General features: G+C 39.0%; 1 protein-coding gene across 1 annotated transcript in view; it reads left to right on the top strand.

The window, feature by feature from the left end:
* KIF26B (kinesin family member 26B) overlaps positions 1–20,892 on the top strand; it is a 278,295-nt gene that overhangs the window by 173,074 nt on the left and 84,329 nt on the right. The gene's annotated exons all lie outside the window — the stretch shown is intronic.

The raw sequence follows: 20,892 nt of genomic DNA, 5'->3' as shown, positions 1-20,892 counted from the left end.
AGAGAGATCCCATACACATGGGGCTCCCTTCCTTTCCTGAGGCCTGGTAGGTGGGAAGAAGTGTAGAAATCTGTCATGAGCTTACAAAACTTTAATAGAGATGTGTGTTATGACTTTTTGTCATAGCAAAAAAACAAGGGGGAAAGAGGAGTAAACTTGAACCTGTTCCTTGTTATAAGAAGTTGTTACAGAACAGATTAACAATAGAAGCCATCCTCTCAGGAGTCTTACTTTTCTGTATTTGGGATGGGTTACATCTGAATAAAAATTCCATTGAGGAATACTCAAGGGTGTGTTCTTGGAAAGGGGATTATCTCCCACCTTGGACTGGGTCAGCACTTTTCCTGATTATTTTTTTCACATGTCCAAAGGAATTGGTCCACACACAGAGACATAGCTCTGTCTAAACATTCCAGGCTGATTTGAGCCTTTCTTGTTTCTCTCTTCACTGGTTTCCAGTGGAGAGGGCTTTTGAAGTAGCTTTACAATATTCCTAAACAGACCTGTGATTTTCTTCTTCAAAACCAAGTACAACAGGCTCCAGGCTTTCCAGCGATGTAAGTAAAACTGAAATTTCGTAGCCCACATGGTTCTTTTAATTTCAGACTTACTGTCCCAAAACTATCAGAGCGTATAAGTAGCTAAGAGGTTTTAGCACACTGACACACATGCTTCTTCAAAGAAGTAAATAAAATTAGGTTATTTCATATAGTCATACTACAGAAAGTTAATTTTTTTCTGCATTTCCATTAGCAAAAATATGTCTAACCTGCAGTTTCTGAAGGCCAGTTTCATTTTTCACCTTTTTGGTTTCTTTTAGGGGTCACCTTATAATTATGATCTGAAGCTTCTATGTATACTTTCATGAAAGTTTCCCATTAGTTTACCTCTGTAGCACAATTTTCATTTTAGTATGTCAGAAATAGGTGCAAGGCACAACAAGTAAATAACTTCAGGATAACAGTGTAATTTATCTGTCAGACTGGGAAAACATTAGATGAGGTATTTGCTTTTAATTTTCCTTGTTTATGTGTTCTGTTCAGTTAGGCTGAGATATGTTTTGATAGGAGTGTGTTAAAAAAACAGTTACTTTTCTCAGCATTTTTTCTCATATAGTGTTTTCTGTAAGGATACAAATATATAAAATATGAACCCATGTGGAAGAAGTGGCTTCAGGGAAGTTAAGTGTTGTTTTCAATATTTTAGGGTTTTTTCCTGGTTTGTATGTAAATAGCATTTTACAAGAAATGTCAGTGTGATAAAACTCTTTTTCACTTTGGGTTTGAGTGGGCTGGGCAATTTCTAATATGACAATTTGTTACTGGAAATTCTGGTTCACTGGAACTGGGAGGATGACTGTTGCCAGGGATTGTGGATTTCTGAGACTCCAGGGGACAGCTGTTCACAGGCTGCCTGGAAGGCAGGCTCGCTCCTGCAGGGCAGTGAGCCCTGGCACACACACTGGGTTTTACTGGCTTGGTGTCAGCTTGAGAGCTGTCAGTCTTCCGGGGGGGTGGGTATCCAAGATGTGAAGGATAGGAAGTTGGGTACATAAAAGCTTAGTACATAAAAGCTTAGACTTTCAGGGTAAATTTAATTTCACAGTTTTCTAAAATGAAATTGCAAGGAAACAGTTGCTATTTTATATTTTTACTTCTACGAGAAATTTCAAAGATTCTCCTCGTCATTGCAAAATTCATGACAATGATTTATTTACAATTATAGAATTTCTTATCTGTCATGTGTAGGCATATATATATATTTTTTAAGTTAAAAGGAGAAGATCAGCGTATCACCATTTTAAAAGAAAGTTAATTAGCAGTTCAGTTAAGATGGATATGGGTACAACCCCCCACTGAAGCATCTAAACTGACAAAGAGGGTTAGGCAGTATCTATTCAGGCTACATGCATCATGCTTTTTCTTACTAAATGCCTTGCAAATCAAAACTGTGCCAGCCTGGACTTTGAAAGAAGTATTATTTGAAATCTGAAGATCAGCTTCACAGAAGCCAGAAGATAATATTAATAATGAAATGGTGGGACTGCATAATCAGCATTTTACTTTGATGCTAGATACACCACTGAGCCTAGCAGAAGTACCACATTGTCAAAGTGAAAGTGAAAGATCAGATTCTTTGTTGCATTCATTTCCAATTAGCTCTTTCTGATGCTAAGTAAAAAGGTGTGACCCTGTTGTAAATATATTAACAGGAGTGCTTTTGTGGGTCCTATTTATCGGTGTACTTTGGATTTATATTTGCTGGTAGAGGGAGATGATCTTGAGTGGTAGTGTGGTATCCTCACAGTCAGTTCTTGAGAGTTTTCCTTTGGATTGAGTGACAATCCTGCTCCATAAACTGCAACAGCTTGAGCATAATTTCTTCTCTCTCTGCAATCTTTGGATCATCATATTCTGAGTAAAAGATTGCTTTTATTGAGTTTATCTAGAGAGAGAGAACTACTGTTCTGGATGGCTGTACATGACGTTTAGACAAATCTCAGTCTTCTGAAAGATACTCCTTAAGTCTGTTGTCCTTCCAGACATCAAGCCAATATCAGAGCAAAAAGGTCTTCCTTGAAGAAATAATGAATTATTCCATGCCTGCCCAAAGATTAACTACTGTAAGACCATTCTACCAAGGTTTGCTTAGATTTGCTCCCCAGTCTGCTTCCCTCCATCCTCCCTCTACATCTCCACTTCCATTTTCTGTCAAACAAAATCAAAAGTTAACCAATACTTTTGATGAAAATCTGAAATGTTCTTTCTGTGAAAGATGTTGTTTTGCTGAATCCCACATTTGACATGAAAAACAGCTGGAATGAAAAATTTTCTGGCAACTTGAATAAATATGTTGTTTTCTGGTGGCAGGGGGTTAGGATAAATTGATGTGGTCTCTGTGCTTTCTTTCATTTATTATTTGTCTGTGTGTAGCCTTATAAACCTCTTTCACTGAGAGGTATTTGTTATGTTTGGGCAGAGACTATTTTACTTTTCCTAACGTATACATATACATCTCTCTCTCTCTCTCTCTCTCTCTCTCTCTCTCTCTCTCTCTCTCTCTTTATATATATATATATATAATTTTTTTTTTTGTGTGGATTTTTTTGTTATTTGGTACTTGTTAATCTCAAAATAAAATAGCTTGGGCTATTTTATGCTTGGGCACTAAAATCATCCCTATGCATCCCTATGCACAAGTTTTCTACCAGGGAGAAGCAAGTCACCATTGAACTTCCTTCAAGTAGTCTTTTCGACCTATTAAAAGAACAACTGTAATTTGTAATTCTGTTTACTTTTTATTTTTCTGGAGCAGCAGCAGCACTCTTGTTTGCAGGGCCTAGACCTGTTTTGCTAAATAATGTGTAGTTTCAGATTAAAAAAAAACTGTTTCTGTCCAGAGCAGTTATGATCTCACTGTAATAAAGAGGAGCAGACAGAGAGATGGGAAGCAAGAAGAAACATCATCATGGTAGTGATGTCCTCAACCCATCAGCAGTGGGTTTTTAGATCCCCTTTCTCAAGCTGGTGTAGAAGAGGAGATTATTAATGAGTAAATAATAGATTATGCTGCAGGTGCTCCTGAGGGGCCCTTTCCAAGTGCGTAGGACAGGGTAGGAAGCGGCACAGAGAGGGGGTTTTGAGAGTCTAGTGAGTGAATGAGAGATGTGGTAGCTGGTAGCTCATCAAGCTCGGGGCTGAGCATGGGGTGTGGCTGGAGGGGCCTTCAGAGGAACCAAGATGCAGCAATTGACAGGAGTGGCAGCAGGATGCTGGCAGTGTGATAGATGCTCCTGACTCATGCACCATTCTCCCAAGGATCTATCATGTAGTAAAGAAAATACAGTTTAAAAACATGCTGATTGATGGATTTTGTCTACATTACAAATGTCATACAGTTTTGTCTACATTTTTGTCATACGTTGAGTGGGAGTACATGAAAACCTCTCCTATGGTCAGCAAAAAAACCCAGCCCAACTTGCAAAATATATTCTGTATTTCAATTTACTGCCAACCACCTTTAAGGTTTTTCCAGAAAGAGTGAGAAGAGATTTTCTTTCCTTTGTAAAGCAGAGATCCTTCTTGTGTAAAGCTTCATCCTAAAGGTGTATAGGGGCAAAAGTTAACAGATAGATGAAAAAAGTGATTTTAAACCCTCTATCACAGAAAACAATTTCTGAGGTGAGAGCTAATTTTTTTCCCAAAGTTACCATGGCTGCTGAAAGGTGGGAGGATGACCCCTTGAGGCATTTAAAGGAGACATATGTGTTCATCTTTGTTGTCAACATGATTGTTGTACAAATTAGTTAGTTCCACTTGGAATGAAATCCAGGTGGCCTTTTGCCCTCTAGTCAGAATTGCTCAGAACTGTGTTTTTCTTCACAAAATGTACTGTTTGGACCTGGTGGAAGCTTTCTTGCACTTTGTCTACATTCTTGCTAGATGGGATTTTCTAGAAGGAGTTTTAAGCTCAAGCTGCTTTAAGTAAAAGGAGAACTTATTAAATCTGGAAGAATTGCTGTTAATGAAAATCTCTTACCTTTGTCAATCATGTTTCTTATGAACACTTGGTTTGTCTTTCTCTAAAGTAAAGCTTATTCTGGATGTGGAAGTACCAACTCAAGCATGCCAGAAGCCTGTCAGATTGCATTTTGGTTGACTTAGAAGTTTAAAGTGTATTTTAACATGTATTTTAAAGAAATTTATATGCAGTCATGTTTTCCATGATTTAAAGAACAGCTGTAACTGCTGTTTCTTTGTGAAGCTTCGAGAAGCTGCTACTTCAAGGGAACTGGGAGCATTGGAAGTGCTCCACTAATGTAGGCACCTATCTTAATTCCTTTGTCTCTGCTGATTTTCCATAAAAAAAAGATCATCTTTCAAACTAGCAGACATCTTCCTTTTCACTGGTCAGGAGGGTGATGTGAAAACTGCAGCAGAGAAAATGAGGTTTTCTAGAGAGTACCTTAGTCCTTACTTAAGGAAACTGTCATGGGGTGGCTTTACCTTTAAGATAGCTTTGGGAGCTAAGGAAGTGAAGCTGCTGGTGACTGATGGGAGTCTTTTCTCCTGACCAATTATCAGTAATTTCTAAGAATTGACAGCAGTTTTGACCATTAAAAGTGAAGTCAACTTGTAAACACCTCCTTAAGATGTAAAGTCAGAAGACTTTTGTCCTCTTTGTTTCCTGGCTGTGAAAGGTAACAGAGCTCTGGCTGGCCTCCCATTCCCTGCCCAGGCCATGCGGCCCAGGCGGGGGCTGGGCCGAGAGATGAGGGCCTGTGGGACTTGCCCCGGGCTCTGGCCGGGCCAGGCCAGTTCCTGGCTTGGCTGCAGTTTTTGCCGTGACAGAATTCACCAGAGACTGCCTAGTAAAGAAAGGGAAAAAAAAGCTCTTGACCTGCAGCGTGCTGAGACAAAGACCACACTCTCTATAGCAGCCATAAAGAATCTTCCATCGCAGACAGCTCCAGCCGCTGCTCCAGCAGAAGTCACAGAACCATCTACTAAGCCTGGGCAAGATTTTAACCTTTTCATTACCTAGATGAGACTTGCAGATTAATCTTTTTATCTAGAAAGAGACTTTATTAAACTATCAGAGACAGTAAAGAAAAGAAACTTCAGAAAAGATAGAGAATAAGGAGATGCTTTATAAGCTGAAATATTTTTCTGTTAAAGCTATGGAGATGGACAATAGGGTCTTGAAAAAAACTCCTTTAATTCATGACAGAGTATATAGGGAGGAATAAAGTGTTCAAAGTGTGGATTTTGAGCAAAAGAGAGAGTAATTGTGGTACAGTGAGGTGCTGGAACAGAGTGAAATAAAGTAATACTTGAAAATTTCAGGCCTTGAGAGCCAATGAGAAAACTGTTTCCAGAGAAGCTCACAAAAACAGGTGAAGAGAACTTTTGCCTTTGAATAACTCATCCTTAAAAATAACATCCCTAGACTCATGGCCCATACACACCTCAGAGTGATGTGAAATGGGAGGAGACACCAGATAACAGATTTCCAGGCAGCTGGCATCGAAGAAATAGAAGACTATAACAGAAATAGTTTTCTTGTGGAAAACTCCATAGATTAGCAGAAAGAGACTTCTGTTTCTATACAAAGACTGATAAAAAGACTCTAGTAAGAATTGGGACTGTTTTAAACACCAAAGTTCCAAAGTTTTTGTCTCTGTTGTCATGTGAACAAAGGAATGGTGGGTAGTGGGGGATAAAAAGGGTTTTCTGGAAGTTTATTCTGGTGTTCTTATTCTTGTAGTTTGTTAATAAACTTTCTTTTTTCCTTTTTAAGTTTTAAGCCTGTTTTGCTCTTGCTCTAATCCATATCTCACAGCAGGAAATAAGTAATTTTTTTAGTTACTGTTTTAAAACCACGACAGAAACTTAAGTGAAATTCTTTGCTTTGGGAAAAAAAAAAAAGAAAAATCTCTTTCCATATATCACAGAGAAAAAACTCGTATCCTAATCTCAGTACCAGCTATTGGTGATGGCAGATATGGACAAGAGACTGTTGCTCATTAAATTTATTTTCTTTTTCTTTTTCCTTTTTTTTCCCTTAAAAAATACGGAAAATGGTGTTTCTCCCTATAGTGACCATCTTCCTAGGTGTATCCAGAAATTGTACTGATGAGCTGGACAGAAAAAATATGAAAAAGGCTGCACCTTAACTCACTTTGATGGCATTTTTTATTTCTGTGTTAGAAGAATAAATATTTTCTGTGTTTATTTTATAGTACGTTTCACCCGGAAAAAGAGCTACAAGTCTACTTTTGTATTGTTTACCTTGGTCTGTTTTGATGATTTTTTCTGTAAACATTGGTGAATAAACGAAAAATAAGCTTGCTCAAATCACTTCAGGCTGGTGGTACTAGGTTTTGTACTTTTCTAAGTGACTTTATTTATCCAACACCCTCTGCATTGTCATATGATTTTATGCCCAGCAATCTATAAGTTTTATGCTAGTTTACTGTTTCCTTGCTTCAAGAAAGATAATAATTTCTGGGCTTCTACTTGGCTATGGGCCTTATACATAAGGCTCACATTGGTCAATTAATTTTACTGTTTTAATGTTGATAGCCTAATGAAACTACAGAAAACTTTACTCTTGCTCACCTAGCAAGTACGCTTTCAAAATATTATCATATTGTTTAACTAGTGTGACAATACAGTGGCCATGCATTTTAAAGTCTCTTAAATTTTGAAGGACATGGAATTTGAAGGAAAATTACTGGATTTTTCTAGGATATAAAAAACATTGTTTTTAATACTGATCTCCTCCAAGTTTTTCTGAGATACTGTGTTTTTATTTACTTTGCTTTTCAATTTAGGTGCTACTGCTGGTTTGTATTTTGGAGCACTTTGGTAGTTCTGGTTAATAACTTCCATTTCCTTTTTAAGTCTTCCAGTAGTACTTCCCAAAATATCCCCTTCTTACTTGCCCTCTCCTCTACATCTCACCTCATTAAATTAATTTTTAAATTCAGGATGAAGAGATTAATATAAATCAGGAAAGTCAAGATAACAGAAACTTAAAATTTCAAGATTATTTCTCAGATAATGCTGAAGAAGGAGTTTAAATACTGGATAGTTTGCTAAACCCAGGACCGTGGTGAGTTTTCTGAGATGATAGGCAAGTAACAGGTATTGTACTTTGAGCAGTCAGCTGTAGACCTTATCACAAATCTTTTTTCTTTAAAATTTCCTAAAGCTCTTCTCCTCCCAGCCTTTTTCTTCTGTGTTTGACTCCTCTCAGCACGTGTCGGAGAGCAGTGGTGCAGGCGGGATGGTGACACTGCTGGAAGCTCTGCTGTAGCACTGCTGTAACATCATGGGCTAATGATTTGTCTGAGCCTCTTGGTTCAACTGCAAGGTCATTCTGCTTTCTCTTACTCTAAAGGTCTGTGCCTTACCTCATTTCACTGGTACAACGTTGACTTCAATAGCTAACTAGCTCAGCTGAGTAGGAGCCAACGTGAACTGCATTTTAATACAGAGAATACCATTGAAATGTATCTCCCCTTGTTCACTATCTCCCCATTTTTTGCCTTTTCCTTTAGGATTCAAACCCATTTTTGGGAATATCAATTTATTTTCATTTATCCATTTTCTGTACTCTTATGGGAAGCATGTATGTCCATGTTTCGAGTCATTATATTCCTATGTTTTCCTTCATGCTTTAGTGCCACCATTATTGCCACCTTAGGATGTGATTCATGTTGCTAGCTTAGGTGATCACTACCCTTCTGATCCAGGCTGGTCATATATACTCTTCTCATGGAGAAATGGAGAGAATTGGGCTGACTTGCCTACCAGATGTACCTTTCTTTTTCAGTTGATTATAGAGGCAACATAGCTGCCTTAGAATGAGATGTCTGTGTTTTGGCTGGCTCAAGTAAGGTGAAATGAATCTCTCCCTGAGTAGGAAGAGACGTTCTTCTTGTGTTCTGCTTGGAACCTTTAACAGAAAACCAGCTATTGTGAGATACAAGCAACAAGGTGCTTGCAGAAAGTTCTAGGTACTTTGACCTCTCCTCAGGTGGAAGTCTGCATCCTCTGTTTTCCACTATACAGCACCCAGGTCAGGTTGAGCAGACCTGCATGCAACTGAGCGGGTTGCATAAAGCAGACAGACCTTCGTGGAGTAGGACCAGGCAGACTTTTCACATTTGGCCTTAGCTAAATCAAAGCCAAGTTACGCTGCTGTTTATTCAGTAAAGGACTGGAGATGTTCATTGTACTTCTGTCAGGGTGGTTCTGTGAAGATGGTCATAATGTGCACACCTGTTAGATCAGAGCCTCTGGCCCTCAGATGGCCAGATTTTCATTGCTCTGTTATTTGACCTATAAATTGCTTCCGAGGAGGACTCTTTCCCAGAAGTCTAGGCAGCGTGGCTTGGGGTTTGGAAACATTTCATTAGTGGATCTGGATTCCTGATAACCAAATGCAATTTTGTTTTCCAAATGTAAATAGACTTTCTTTTCTGTATTGTTCCCAAAGTGATTAGCAGTTAAATTATCTTTCATTGGGTAGTGAGATAGGAAATACCAGGAATGAGAATTAATACGTCAGTGTTCCTGTTTCGCAGAATGAAAGAATCTTTCTATATAGTAAAGGGGAAAAAAAATGTTTGATGAAATCATTGACCTGTTTGAGATGAAAAATCAGGATATATGTCCATACATTCTTAAGGCCTGTGAGGCTCAAAACCTCTCCTGTAGCAATCAGAAGTGAGACATGGAGTAGGTGCACCTATGATAGCTGTGGATGGACAGGTGTATGTGTAATTCTCACTATACATGAGGTGTGTACATTTGCATCTATGAACACACAGGTGCATGTATGTGTGTGTATATCTCCTCTTCCACACCAGTGCAGTGGAAATACAGAGGAAAAAGCTATATATGGAGCTTTTTAGAAACTTACCTGAAAAAAAATGGTAAGGCTAACTTGCTACAGACTTGCTTTTTAAAAAATGAGCAGTTTTTTTAAGGACAACTCAACATTCCCATAAAATACTGCCATTCAACTCACAGATTTTAATCCAGACTAATACCCTTTTTCTTGGTTAGTTCAGTCTTCTAATACAACACAATACAATACAACACAATACAATACGATACAATACATTATCTTTTTTCTCCTATGTGGTGATTGAAAATGCTTATACTAATAGCAGCATTTTACATTAAATTCTCTAAGTGTGTGTGAAGCTCTGTTGTGTTTCTGCAGATTCCAACAGCTTTCACCCCTATTAATTGCTGCTGGTTTTTTCCACAGATCTGTTCAATTTACAGTGCTTATACTGAAGGAGAGACAGAAGATGTTTCGGCAAAATGGGATGTATATTGGAATGTCAGGAGGAAAACTGTACAATAACCTTTACAGCATCACATACCCCATTACAGAAACATAGATGTGGGAAACTTTAAAAACTGATTATCCTTTCTTCCCTGGCCCCTTCTTTCCCCCACAAAAAAAATATGACATATGTACTTCAAACCATATGGTATGAGAGTAGTTATCTTTGCTTTAATGTCTTACCCCTTCTTTCCAACATTTGGTATTACTGGAGTTTCATCCAAATACAAACCTTGATTTGCAGTAGAAATCTATTCTTGACCAGCTTGGCTGCAGCACCTGAGCCCAGATTCTGGAAGCAGCATGACTAGAAAAGCTGCCCTCTCTTCCCTCCCCACCCCTTATAAAATACCTTAAGTACTGCACATTGTCAGCTCTGTGGAGCACTGGTGAGGTTGTGCTGGCACAAGCTCTGACAGAGGCACCTGGGGCGCGTCTCTCCTGGCTACACAGAAGGAGATGGCATCACCCTGACTGATAACAGCATGTGCACATGTGGTGAGCACAAGGACGCCCAGGCTGCTTTGGGGAAATGGAGTACCGACTCAGGGGAGGAAATGGGATTCCCCCAGGGTCTCAGTTTGTGAGCAGAGGGAATAATGAATCTCCTCAGATGGGAAGGAGTTATTCATATAAAGACTATTATGCCGTGCAAGGCATTGCTGAAACAACACCACCAGGCTATTTCCTATCTTATCAGGGTATATTAATAATGCAGTAGTAATAATAGAAGTACAAATTAAAAATAACTGGATGGGCAGATAAGCAGAGTTTTTGAGATTAAGGGTATTGGGAATTACTTCAAACAGTTAATTGCAGAGTAGCACATAGAGGGAAATTTTCCTTTATTATTTTCTTATTATTTATTTTATCTCTGAGAGCATTATTTCTAGGGCTTTACATAGACACTAATAGGCAGAATATTTCCTCAAGAGTTCAGACTGCTCCATTTTTTCTCCAAAGAAATGAAGTACCTTTTGCTAATGCATCTAATTCAGTAGGGATTAATAATGCTGAATAAGAAGAATATTCTGATTATTAGCCTTCCTCTACAAAAATCTCTTATCTTTTTCTCCTCCCACTCCCATTGCACAGTATAAAGGCAGACAAGACACTACATGTGTCAGATATTCAGGCTTCAGGACAAATGGATGCAATTGTTCCCCAGAGGTTTTGTAAGCTCCTTCTGGATCGCAGAAGCATGAAATCCCTAGGGTCCCTGTATCTGTTGAGGTGTAATAGGTGGATTGGGCAAAGAGAAATGTGAATATCTGGTTCTCTGGCACTGGATGATTGTGCTACCCCCAAGTTATTTTTTGCACTGCCTATGTGTGTCAGTCACTGGCCTGTCAGGGCTCTATCAGATTTTCAGGCCTCTGCATGATTCTTTTCCATAGAATTAAAATAATGACTCAGAACTATACTTTGTTCCCTTGCTGGGTACCAAAATGTGCCTTAGGGAGGGCATGAGACTGCTGTCACTTTGATTTCAAGTCTTATTTGCTAAGCAACTGTCAGGACACTCAAATCCTGCTCTCAGTGAAATAGGACTGAAGCTAGTACAATGCAGTCATTCCACACAGCTGAATCCAAGCAACAATGGCCCACTGAGAGATAAACGTATCAATGGAAGACCATTTGATTGAACACCCAATACATGGATGGAGCAGCAGCTTAGGAAGAACTCCACCCTCACAGAACAACTTTTTTCCCCCCCTTATTGTTGAGGTTCTTTCATTCTTGTGAAATATAAGACCAAATTCTCTGTCCCCCTTGGAAATCTTTTAAAAATACACTACTAAGTAAACATGTTTGTCACTTGGTCCAGGATAAAATGACCTAACAAGATGGACAGAGCAGAGCTGTAGTGTGGGATCAGCTGGACTAGAGGCACAGGTCTGCTGGATAATTAAAAAACAGTGACTAAATGAATTATAATTGTATCTTTTGTATGGATCATGACCAGCTGAATAAGATGTTTGGAAGGGAGTGTGTGCCCTTGGGCTGGAAGACCACCACTAAGGAATGTGCCAACTTGGAAAAGCAATCTGTGTGTGAGTGGGCATGGGTATATGATATCTTATTTGGCTGCATAGCTGGATATGCCTGTGTAACCTTATATAAGAGCTAATCAAGAAAATAAAATTAGTGTGGTATTCAATACTGACTTGTGCTTTCTCAGTCACCACAAATGGTGCCCCATGTGAGGACTTGGAATCTGGTGGTGATTCTCTAATCCAACAGTGAAACTGAGTGTCCACAGCCTTCAATCAGAAGGCCAACAACCCCTGTTGAACAGGGGAGTTGTGGGGTTAGAGCAGTGATGTGGGACAGTCTGCCTTGCAAAAACATAAGCTTTGTTTATCTATTTTGCAATGGCTTTTGCGTGCTTCTTGCTATGACTTTCAGATGCTAAAATTATTCAGCTGGTTGTGATCTGTACAAAAGATATAATTATAATTACTTTAGTCATTGTTCTTGAGTCATCCAGCAGACTTATGCTTCCAATCCAGCTGCTCCCACACTGTAGTGACTTGCTCTTGACAACTTAATCCTTACAGCACTGCTGCCCATCCATGCCCCTTGATCATCTCTGTGGAGGAGTGTTTGCATCTTCCTCCTTACTGCCTGAGACAAATGCACACAGCCTTACATTGCAACATGCTTACTCGTCTTGATGTAAATTATTCTAGTCCAATTTGGCAGTGGTTGTTCAAAAGTCCAAATGATAAAAAACTAACCATAAACAGTTAAGGACTTGTAATTGATTTTAATTTGATACTTTCTGGAGACTTGACCTTTCGTACTTCATAATGAGCTATGTTTTAGTAAATTTCAGAAATGCAACAAATTACTAGGATCTGAATCAGAAGATGAATTATTTGTCATATAAATGTTACCATCTGTAGTGAGTTTCTTTAGAACTAGATATCAATACAGATTTTTGAATAAAAGGCAAAAGGATGTAAAACACTTTATGGCTGACTGCTTTGAGAAACTCCATGAACCAAATTCAGCTATGACTCTTACAAGCAGAAGGCAAATACTGTTTCATGAGCACCGCATTTCTGCTGCTGGGATTTCAAGAATGGAAGTATAAATTGCACTTTGCTTTTGTCTTGCTCTGCAAGCCTAGGAAGATGTTAGCAGATCTGCTGCCCTTGTTCCCACCCAAAACACAACTCATGAGAACAACATGTGTGGTGACTGGAGTTTAAGGATTATTTAGGGCAGTAGTTGCTGCACAGTGGGCAAAAGTACCTCTGACAACTGCTTGTTACTGTGTGGGAATATACAGGAATTCTGTTCTTTCCCTTCTCAGAGGGATGCTGTGCTGGAGAAACCAAATTTTAAAAGAGGCCATGGGAGCCTGTTTCATTTTAATGTTTTTTTATTGTATCCCAAAATGGAAGCAGAATAGATAGTTTATTAAAATAAGATTTTTATTTTTATTTTAAATCTGATATTTTCAAAATTCAGACAGATAGAGATTCAGAGTCATGAAGTCTGTTGGTGGTCTCCCAATGGATAGACAAATAGTTTAGGAAAACCTAATTGAGTTAGCAGTCTTGACTGAGAACCTAAGATTAAACTGGCATTCACAATAATGTGAATGTGCCTTGAAATGGCCCTAGTCAAATACAGCTGAGGTGTGTTAACAGGTAAACTGATTTGGTTACAGTTGATGCAATACCTGGTGTGCTTAGAGAACAAAATTGTCAACATGGCAACTTCCTAGTTTTTAAGTCACTTCATTAAAAAAAAAAACACCACAAAACAACAAACCAAAAAAACCTCAAAATAAATCTTAATTTATGCACATTGGGCTGGCTAACCCAGCAGTCATACCTTTGGTTCACATCCCCGTGCACGCATGATGCCTTTTAATTTGCACAAGCCAAATAGCTGCCAGAGGCCAAATCACTCCCAAGAGTAAGCAGGGAGAGGTGGAAGGATGAGGAGGATTGTAGACAGGCAAAAAGAGCTTCATATTAAGTGAGATGCTAATATGTGTTTGATGCTATTCAGCTTGAAAATAAGGGGTGTTATAACCCCATAGTATAAAAATACTTTTGCTTGTGCTTCTTTCCTCCCATTAAAGAAGCCAATTTGTCTCTGTGTTACTGATCTTAGAGATAAGACAGATAAGGAAAAGTGAATCTTCCTGTCAATTCAGACTGCAAAAATCCCCAGCTTTACACCTACTTCCATCTTGACATGCCTTTGCCATCATGGTTCAGATCTGGTCCCTTTGAAGAATTTCTTTTGAGTAGGTGTTAAAAATGTCAGAAAAGAATGAAGGAAGACAAGTAAGAATGAACTAGAAATTCTTAGACCTTGCTTGCTGAATGAGAGCTATGCCTTTGCAGAAAGTACACAACATTATAAATAGATCATTATTGCAAATGAAACAACAACTTTTTTGTTGTGTAAATTTCTGTATTGTGTTAGTTATACTCATCTGACTGTTATACTTATTTATCTGTAAGGATGTACTGGTAATTCATGAGTTTTCTTTCCTTTGAATTGCCAGTATTGGGACAATGCTAAAAGAATTTAACTGATAATGGGAATGTCATGTAATTTCATGTAAATCAGATACAGAATGCAGTTTAGAGATTAAGGTAGCATATTGTGACCATAAAAGGTTCCTTGGAAATAATTTTTCCTTTTCTTTGACCATGTATGTTTTTTCCTCTGTATTTAATACAGCAGATGTTTATATGCAGAGGGCAGATAGGCTAAATAAAGAAGACTGACAGGAACAGCATCAAAAGTGTAAATGGATGTGCACAGGGACCAGTATGCTGTACTCATTTTCTTTCTTTTGTTGCTATTTTCAGCTACTTCATATCACAAATACACTTTTTTTTTTTGATTTTTTTTCTTTTGTTTGGTCACAGGCAGGTTACAAGGATGCTTCTGATGTATTTATATTGATTCTGCTTCAAGCCTCTGAATATTGTTCTCACAGGATGCTCATTGCTATATGCTTCTGCCAGACAAAGAGAAATAATTTTCAACTGAAGGATTAGGTGCTTCTAAGGACTAGCCTTTTAGAATAGTGTCTGCAGTCAGAAAGAATAATTGTCCAGATGATAGACATGCATGGTTGACTTTCCTCTTTATGCAGCCTTGACTGAGACATGATGAGCATTCTGCTGGCCTTTGCTATGGATAATTTTCTTAGAACAATGTCCTTTGGGAAGGGCTTTTATACAGCAATGATGACAAATGTGGCAAATTGCTTACAAACCCCAGACCTAGAGGCTTTTCTTTCTGAAGGCTGCTAGCCTACAGTACAGCAGTGCTATGAAGCTGGAATTCAAAACTTGTTTATGCTGTAGTGAAAACTGTAACTTTTGCTTTCCTAAAACTTTTGCTTATTTTCTCAGAGTACTTGTTTTCACAGGTCCAACAGGTTTGGGAAGCCCAGGATACATAAAACCAGAACAGGATCAAGTATGAATTGCTTGTTCTTACACCAATAACGAGAAGTGATCACCTCCTGATGGAGTGAAATAGGTCACTCTTCTTTCCATTCCATTTCTGATATACACATTTTGCCTGCGGCCTCTTGTCTTATAGTTTTTTTTGCTTTTTATTCTTCCTTTTTTGTCTGTTTATTTTCATCTGTGTATTTCTGCCAAATTCTATCCCATTGCATTTCTTTCACACTTGATAGTAGTTACACCAGTGTGTATTTTGAGGTGTGCTGGTTTTCTGATCTGTGTGTCTTCTGAGGTATTTCACAGTGAAAGGGCTCTTGTTTTAATTGCTTACAGTCTCATAAGCAGAAATAGTCTCTGCAGTGAAATGAAGAGGCAGGGCATTATTACAACAATGGATGAGAGATCTGAAAGGATTTATAATCTAATTTTAGTTCATTAATTACTTTGATATTTAACCCTTCCAGCCTGCCCTTTTTACTGACTGTCTAGTTTTCTGGACTGCAATACCACTTTGTGGAATTCAGCCTCTTACTACAGCTTGCCCCTCATTGCCTTATGCCTTTGCTTCCAAAATATGACCTATCCATGCTGTTTTACTTTCTGCCACTTTTTCATCCTCCAGCATTCATCTCAGGGCTGCCTTCCATGTTGTCTCCTTTTTTTGTAATCTGACTTTTCGTTTTACATCAGTCTGTGTCTTCACTCCCATGAGCTTCCCCCAGCAGTCCTCCCAACTATACTCTAATAAAAGTGGAGGAAGATGCCAGAAACACAGCTGAAGACAAGATTGAGTAGATCAGGGCAAAGCTCTCTGAGGTCAGCTCTGCTGATCTATGCTCACATCTGCTAAAGATCTAGTAGTAGCTTGAGCCTGATACATCGTGTCTAATTTTTTTTATAGATGGAAGATAGTGTCACTCTGTTTATGTGAAGAGACATACAAAAGAACTGTAATTGGTGCAGATGCCATTACTGCAATATCAAATGTCTGTATTAGCTGATATTTGAGATGCTGCTTGCCAGAAACAGCATCTTAACAGAGTTACCATAGACATTACCTTCACATTCTCTTCCCTCCTGCTCAGGTAATGCTGCTGTTCAGAGTGTGGGCCAGGGTGGTGCTACCAGCTCCCCATTACCCTCCCTGACCTTTCTCTGCTACCTTCTAATGTGAGGATCTGCTACTATTTCTCCCATAGTGCTTTTTATTTCTGCTGATTCCATGAGCTTTATTGTACCTTTAGGAAGTATTTGTATGTCATGAATTATATTTTACTCCCATGCTGGTTTCTCTTTTCATAAACAAGTCTTACAAAAATCTCTGCATTGGGCAGTTACATATAAATTTGATCCTTTTGTTTTCTTCAGAGGGAGGATAAGGTAAATGATGGATTGCATTAATAAAAAAATGTGTATTGCTGCATGTAAACTGGTCCCTTATGGTATACTATACCTCTTTTCAGTCTGTATCAACAATGTGTTGAACAAGGCATTCATTTAGAAAAGGGGAAAAATTTTCACCTAGCCTGAAAGCTCAATTATAGAGTTACTACAGAGTAAGGGTTAGTGAAACATACAAGCACTTCTTTGTCTAAAAGCTGTTCCAAGGAGAAAAGGCCAGAAACAACCCACCTGGTATGTGGAAACTTTGGGACCATAAATGAAGAACCCCTTTTTCATTTTAACAAAGAGTGTGGCTAGAGGTGTGCTCATTATTTTTTCGTATGCCTGCCCAGGAAGCAACTCAAAAGCTGAATACTCTTTTCTGGCTTATGCATACAGTGGGACATGACAGAGTTCTCATGCTTTCCTGTTGAACTCTAGGTGTTGTGTCAGGATGCATCCTAGTAATCCCAGAGCAATCCCAGGCAAATCTTGGGTCTCCTAGCCCATTCCTCCACCCAAAGAACTGTTGTCATGTGAAACTGAAGTACTCCTGAAATGACTTACCATGTCTGTTACATCCTGTTCCTATTTGCAAGTCTCTGGAGGTTATCAGCACCATTAATTAACATGTCATGGATATTCTAGAAGTTAACTTCACAAATCAAAGTATATTTATACTACTGTTTTAGAAGTCAGAGAGTTAGAAGTGTATACATATTGAAACAAGAAAATCCTCATCATTCAGCGAAAAAAGTAATGCTGGATTTTTTGTCATTAAACTGACATTTACTGCTGTAAATAATAGTGACTGCTAAAATCCCTTGGTTTCCCCAGTGTACAAATCAACCAAACATGGATTAACTAGTTTCCTCTGATGTGGTTTACATTAATCCAGTTTCCTCTGATAACAGGAGAAGGCCTTTAATTAGGACATTTTGGTTTCTCTTCTGTATATGCTGTGGCTTCTCCGAAAACACTCTTTAGCTTTAGTCAAGTAAACTTTTAAAATCTATTACCTGAATGGTGCTTTGGGTCATCTGTGCAGAGCTTTTTCTGGGACCCTGGGGCTGGATGTATGTGCCTCAAAATTAACTTGAACACTACCAGAAAGAAGATGTACAGATTGCTCCTTCTCTTTCCTCAGACTGGAAAGTCCGCAGATGGGTAGTACTGCCCCATAGTTTCAGTTCTTCATGTGCTTCATTTCACATGGGGTTGACATGAGGGATAGTGGGAGCTTTAGGCAACTCCTGACCTTTCTTGTGTTTTAGCACTGTCTTCTGTTCCTGGTTGCAAGACCTGCAGGGTTCCTCTCATGTGCTTTCCATGGTCCTGCTGGCATCCGTTGCTTTTGCCTGAGAGTTTTTGCAGTGGGGCATTCTCCTGCAGCATTTCCTTCAATCTTGACATGCCTTTATCATGGTGATCTCATCTTGGTCTGTTCCATGGGGATACAGATTTCCCAGGAATGCTGCTCTACCTTGGGAGCTCCTTGTTTTGCGGGTACTGTGAGAATATTGGATTTGGTAGCTCAATGGCTTTGTTGTGCTGCTGCAGAGAAATACAGAAACCAAATTGCTCTCTGAGACCGACAGGCAGACAGACTGGCAGCAGCCATCTGAGTTGAATGGTTTCATTTTCATATTTTAGCATAAATCAAGATGAAAGTTATTAAAGGTGACAGTACTGGAAGCCAGGTTCTTTGCTAGTTTCACCTTTTCTAGATGTCATTGTGTTCTTCAACCTGTTAGCAGTTTTCTCCTGGTACTGTCATATTTGCTGCTTCTGTCCCTTTTGATCATCAGATTTATAGCAAAATTTTTAGGGGTTGGAGGGAAAGAGATGGGGAAATGAAAAAAGAGGCAGAGCAGGAGAGGCAGTAGTAGGTTACTTTATTAGAATACAGGTGGGCTGGTGGCTGAATAGCTTAACTGAAGTTTGTGTGTAACAAAGTAGAAAACTTTCCATTAACATGAATGCCCGAAATACCTCTGAGTTCTTGCTGAGGATGGGGAAATACGTAGTGCCTTAGAGCTAATATATTCTCAAGAACCTCAGAAGGTAAGTTTTATGTAACTTTTGTTTGGGATTTTTAGGATTTTCAGTGTGTGTAATTAGCTGAGCCCTTCAAAGTTTGGTGTTCCCAGAAAACCAAGTTTTTTTCTATTTTGGAATTCTGTAGACTTTCTGCACTTTGTGGGAATCAACAGCTGGTGAGGTAGGACCTCAGCAGGGCTACAGTGCCAGAGATGGGACAAACACAAGTCACAGTCACAAGTCACAGTTTTAGTGGGATTTAAGATTTAAGCAAGGTTGTCAAGTCTTCTATGATGCATGTAGGACTGACTGCAGTTCCACCTCATCTCAAGCTCCCCTATGGCCAAAACTACAACTCCCAGTTTCAAAGCCAGGTGTCATGTCCTCCTTGCTTGCTGCCCTGCTGACTGATGTTCTAACCAGCTGTGCCTGGTGTGTTGGGCCAAGGAGGAGGAGCAGTGCACCTGGAGCAGCACATTTCCCAGACTAGCTCTGGGGTACTGCACCACACAAGTGGATGTGCAGCTGTCCCACGCACACAACGTGCTGTTACGTGACTCAGCACACAGATTTTCATTTACCGGAACAGGAAAAGATGAATCTAACCTGACATCTGTTCTTGAGTCCCTCAACAGACGTTTTACAAGAGGTACATCATACCCATGTGGGTTTTCTCTTGACTACCTAAGCACACACTCAGAGTCCTACACCATGTAAGCCAGTCTTCTACATCATTGTAAAATTGGCTTTGCTGTAGAAAAGTAATGATTTAAGCAGCTGGGAATCATAGAAAGGAGAAGAGTGAGAAAAGGAAGTTACATTTCTGTCTTAATGAACATTTTTTAAGATTATCCCAAGCAGAAAGATATGCATTTGATAATTTTGTAATTTTGCAGTGTAAGCAATTATTACAGATGAACTCATGGTAAAAAATGACCTTTCAATTTTTTACTTTTTTTTTTTTTTTTTACTTTTTGTTTTAAAAATACATTTGGAACATTTTCAGAAGGCTGTGTATAAAAGTATGGAAACTCACAGCTTAAGGGAGAGAATATTGATTTCATCATTTTCTGTAGAAACATACATGCACAGACAGAAGCCAAATCACTGAAACAGTCTGAAAAACAGATCTGATGAAGAAAAGTCTTTGTAATTAGATTAGTGCCTGGCAGACACTTAATAAAGTTCTGTTAATACAGCGTGAGAGAGCTAGTAAAATAAAGAGGAATTTATCATGGGCTGAAATGCAAAAAAAGCCCCAAAACCCCTATTCTTTTCTAATTTCACAGCAGTGAATCCACTGGATAAATATGCTTATTGGCTAATCACAATAAGGGTGTTAAGCTACAAATGCTCAATCATCAATATTCATATTTTTTAGAGCAGTATTTTAAAAATCTTTACAGCTCTCAGATGAGACATATTTCCCCTCCATCATGTACTGAAATACTGATTGTTAGCGGCTGTTGTTGTTTTTATCTTTCCTATCAGTTTGTTCAGTGTTATTCCTATGCTTTTGTAGTCTGATTTAGGGAAGAAGATAGCATATAGGAGTAGGTTATGGTCCTATGACCTGAGGAAAACAGAGTTTAAGCTGTGGCATAACACACGGGTAAGAGGGCAGAAGCTTTGGCAGAGCTCAGCAAGGACCCACTTCTCTTCCTATTCCTCTGAAGGCGAAAGGAATTTTATCACTGGCCTCAACAGCAGCCTTATTGGGTCCTTGAAGGCTTTTAAAAAAATCCCCCTTCATCTCTGATTACTGTTCTGTGTGGTGTCAGTGGGAAAGTATGCATCTTCTGTCAGTGCAAAAGATAGCTCCGTCCAGAACTTTTTTTCTCTACAAATTAATATTATAGTACTTCTTTTGTCACCGTGTGGCCGAAGAAAGTACAGCCTTGTCCATTAAAAACAGCATGAGTTTGTTACGAATGTAGACAAATGGCACAGTAGGTTAATGCAGTAGTCTACCTCTGGACATCTGGGTTCACACCCTTGCTCAGACCTTGTGTAAAAATGAGTCTGTAGTCCTAGAGGACTCCTCAGCACACCTCATTCACAGTACTCACAGTACTCATTCATGTTTTGGCAGGTTTCCATCTCTCTCCAGAGAAGACTTAGGACTGGAATAGCATTAGAGCTTTTCCAG

The sequence above is a fragment of the Parus major genome, chromosome 3 (genome assembly GCF_001522545.3).
Source record: "Parus major isolate Abel chromosome 3, Parus_major1.1, whole genome shotgun sequence".
Lineage (NCBI taxonomy): Eukaryota > Metazoa > Chordata > Aves > Passeriformes > Paridae > Parus > Parus major.
This window is presented reverse-complemented; position numbering and strand designations above follow the sequence as displayed.